This window comes from Crocuta crocuta, unplaced genomic scaffold (genome assembly GCF_008692635.1).
Source record: "Crocuta crocuta isolate KB4526 unplaced genomic scaffold, BGI_CrCroc_1.0 scaffold301, whole genome shotgun sequence".
NCBI lineage: Eukaryota > Metazoa > Chordata > Mammalia > Carnivora > Hyaenidae > Crocuta > Crocuta crocuta.
The window spans coordinates 780,809-785,583 of NW_027527544.1; positions in this window are offsets into that span (position 1 = coordinate 780,809).

The window sequence follows — 4,775 nt, forward strand, 5'->3', positions numbered from 1 at the left end:
TACCATGCATGTTCATTAGAAGTCACACCCCATTCCCCTTCCCTCCAGCCCCTGGAAAATACTAATCTACTTTCTTTCTCCATGGATTTGTCTATTCTGGGCATTTCATATAAGTAGAGCCATACTGTATACAGCCTTTTGTGACAGGCTTCTTTCATTTGGGCATGTTTCCAAGGTTCATCCTTCCTGATGCATGTATCAGTACTTAATTCAATTTTTTTGCTGTTGAGTTATATTCCATAGTAAGGATATACCACATTTTGTTTATCTTTTCAACAGCTGATGGGCATTTGGGTTGTTTTCAGTTTTGGTTTTTTATGAATATTGCTGGTAGACTAACATTTGTGTACACTATTTTGGAGGGACATAGAGGTTTTCAATTATTTTGGGATATAAACCTAGGAGTGGAGTGGATGAGTCATATGGTCACATCTGTTTAACATTTTGAGGGACTGCAGGCCTTTTTCTAAGTTTCCACAATTTTACAATCCCACTAGCAAGATATGAGAGCTCCAATTTCTGCACATCAACACTTGTTGTTGTCTATCTTTTCTATTATTGCCATCCTAGTGTGGGTGAAGAGGTTTCTCACTGTGGTTTTGATTGCATTTTCCTGGGGGCTGATGATTTTAAACATCATTTAATGTGATTACGGGCCATTTGTGTGTCTTGTTTGAATGCATGCCTATCCAAACCCTTTGCTCATTTTTACGAGGTTATTTGATTTCTACTGCTTAGTTGTGAGTTTTCCCCCATTCTGTGCACTGTCTTTTCTCTTCCTTTTCTTTTGAAGTACAAAAGTTTTTATCTTTTTAAAGTTCTTTTTATTCAAAAAATATTTTTTAATGTTTATTTGTTTTTGAGAGAGAGTGCAAGTGGGGGAGAAGTGGTGGGGGGAGATACAGAATCTGAAAACAACCTCCAGGCTCTGAACTGTCAGCACAGAGCCCAATGCAGGGCTTGAACTCACGAACCACGAGACCATGACCTGAGCCAAAGTCGGACACTTAACTGAATGAGCCAGCCAGGTGCCCCAAAGTACAAAAGTTTTTAATTTTGTTGTAGTCCTATTTTTTACTTTGGTTTTTTTATGTTTTGGGGGTCATATGTAAGAAACCGGTGATCAGCCCAAGATTATAAAGATTTACTCCTATTTTTTCTGTAAGTTTTATAGTTCTACCTTTACATTTAAGTCTGTGATCCACTTATAAGTTAAGTTTTTGCATATGCTGTGAGGTAGGTGTCAGTCTATTCTTTTGAATGCAGCCATCATTTGCTATCCACTGAATGGTCTTGGGTAATCTTGTCAAAAATCAGTTGACCATAAACGCATAGTTTTATTTCTGGGTCCTCAATTCTATTCCACTAATTTACTTTTCTATCCTTAGAGTAGGACCACACAGTCTTTATTAACATAGCCTTGTAGTAAGTTTTGCAATCAGGAAGTGTGAGTCCTCCAACTTTGTCCTTTTTCATTGCCATATGAATTTAAGTTCAGTTTATCAAATTTGCAAAGAAAAATAAATCAATAACAATTGAAACCCAAACAAACTGGGATTTTTTAAGAGATGTGTTGAATCTTTAGACTGCTTTGAAGACTGCCATCCTATTCTGGGTCATGAATATTGAATAAAGGAGTGCAGAAAAGTAAATGTTTCTTAATGCGCTAGCCCCAGGCATTATAGGAGTACAAATAGCGTGCACCCTATACAGATATGACTGGATATTTTGGTGTTTGATATATATGAATTATTTGTTGTGTAAACTCATGATGAAGCTATATTTTTAAGAATTTATATGAGATAGGGTTGAGAATAAATTGGTAAAATTAAAAGAAGACAGCAGGGTTGATTTTGACTATGGAGTAAATAACACAGGAGGTGAGGTGCCATCTTAACAATATTAAGCCTTCTGATCCAGAAACATGGAGTGTCTTACGTTTATTTAGGCCTTGTTCAGTTTCTTTCAACAGTGTTTTGCAGTTTTCTGTGTACAATCTTGCAATTTTTATGTCAATTTATTTCTTAGTATTTTCTTCTTTTTGATGCTATCGCAAATGGAATTGTTTTCTTAATTTAACTTTTAGATTGTTCATTACTGGTATTTAGAAACACAGTTGAGGGGTGCCTGGGTGGCTCAGTCGGTTGTCTGGCTCTTGGTTTTTGACTCAGTTCATGGTCTCACAGTTCGTGAGTTTGAGACCCTCATCAGGCTCCACGCCAAGAGTGCAGAGCTTGCGTGGGATTCTCTCTCTCTCCCTCTGCCCCTCCCCTGCTAGTTCTTCCTCTGTCTCAATAAATAAATACACTTAAAAAAAAAACACAACTGATTTCTGTGTATTGATTTTGCATCCTAATACCTTGCTGAGCTTGTTTACTAATTTCTATAAATTTTTTGTGGTATCCTTAGGGATTTCTATATGTCACCTGCAAATAAAAATAGCTCTGCTTCTTCCTTTCCTATTTGAGTGCCTTTTATTTCTTTTGCTTGCCAAATTTACGTGGCTAGAGCCTCCAGCACAATGTTGAACAGATGTGGTGAGATCAGCTATCTTTGTCTTGTTCCTAATCTTAGAGGAAAAATTTCTTTTTTCACCCTAAGTATGATGTTAGTTGTAGGTTTTTATGTATGTCTCTTTTAGGACCAGGAAGTTTCCTTCTATTCATAGTTTGTTGGCTGTTTTTATCATAAGAATATGATGGATCTTGTCAAATTCCTTTCCCGTGTTTATTGAGACAGTTGTTTTTGTCCCTTATTCTATTAACAAACAGTATATTGCACTGATTTATCTTCATATGCCAAACCAGCCCTGCACTCCTTAAATAAACACCACTTGGTCATGGTGTATAATCATTTGGATAGGTTGCTAAATTCGGTTTGCTAAGACTTGCTTCATAATTTTTATAGCTCTGTTCATTAGCACTATTTGTCTGTGGTTTTCTTGTGATGGCTTTGTCTGGTTTTGATACTATGACATTAAAAATTTTCCCCTTTCCCTAGGTTGTTCTGTTGCTAAATAAATACAATTTTCCATTTTTCCTCAAATCACTCCATTTTCTGGATCTCTAGTTACTCACTAAAGGAAAGAGAAAGTGAAACTAAGAAAGAAGGAGAGAGACCAAAACTAAAGAAAGGCAAACATACTCTCAGCTATGATGGGCATATATGATTGGTCTCTACGTCATTTTGACTTGCTAACTAAATGCTGTGGCCTTATCACAGGTCTTAAGACAGTTGAAGTGAACTCTCTAGAGCTCTCTGGACTCCATTTTATCAAAAGAGAATAAAGTGACTCTGGCCTAGACACACGCGCACACACACACTACACCACCACTATGACCACCACCATCACCACCATACCTCCTTTAAACTCATATCCTGTGCCAAATGTGGCCTGAGAAGAAACCAACATTCCACCCCCACTGGAGCAGTAGCACTTATCTGTTCTTTTCCACGTTTTAAATCTAAATATGTAGTTCCTCTCCAGTGAGAGGGCCAGGGCAGAGCCCAGTGAGATCATGTTGATAATTCTCTTCTTGCTCTACACATTCTGACATAGATAAAATCAAATCTAAAAATATGTCAAGGAAAATCTAGAAAGGGGTATGATTATTCAAGAGCAATCTTAGCCTGCTTGTTGGATATCCATCTTGTTTCCTAGGGACAGGAAGTTAGCAAGGTAACTGACAAAAAGATCATTTGGTTTTGAATTGGCTTTTCTCGATTAAGTCACCTGGTTCTAGGCATACAGGTACAAGTCATTCCAAGGACACAGCTTTGGGTAGTCACCTTAATTTACCCTGACCCAGAACCTACCAAGAAGCCTCATTCTGCCCCATGGCTTTGACCCAGTATCCTTTGGCACCATACAGTATAAAGAGATTTCTCACCTAAACCTAGATTCCAAATGACCAGCCCAGTCAGAGACCTCATAGCTGACCCACTGGCCTCTCCCTCAGGCCAATGCCTGAGAAGAGTAGACACGTTTTACCCTTGCTTCATTCAAGGTTCTCAACATTTTGGTTTTGTCCCAGGCTATAAAATCCTTCCTGACTTGTGATGAACTCTTCCTTACCTCTGCCTAATTGGACTTATCTTGTTCTTCATTCCTTTAGTTTTTTAAGGTGGGAAGTTAGATGATTTATTTGAGACTTTTACTCTTTCCTAAAACAGGCATTTAGTGCTATAAATTTCCATCTAAGCATTGGTTTTAGCTGCATCTCAAAAATGTGGATACGCTGTGCTTTACTTACATTGGGTTCCAAGTAATTTTTAATACTTCTTGGTCTCTTTCAGTCATGGCTTGTTCAGAAACATTCTGTATTATGAGTTTCAAATATTTGGGGATTTGTTAGATGCCTTGATGATTCCTAGTTTAATTCCATTGTGGTCAGAGAACATATCTTGCATGATTTGAATCCATTAAAGTTTATTGAGACTTGTTGTATGGCCCAGAGTATGGTCTGTCTTGGTAAATGTTCCATGTGCACTCAAAAATAATATGCTTCTAAAGACTATGTTTCTAAAGATTCCTTTCTTACTTCTCTATGATTTTTCTAAACATGAACATTATTCCTTCTCTTTGTTCCCCTTTTTTCTGACTATAGTCAGGACTATGTCAAGTATACTCCACTGGTTGCCTATGGAGAGTAGAACTGTGTGTTTTTTGAGCTATGGGAATGCATCATTTTTTTTTTAATAAGCATACTTTTAAAACATAAAGAGTGGTAACTGAATAATGGTGGTGGACTAGATCCAAAGACAATGATCTACAC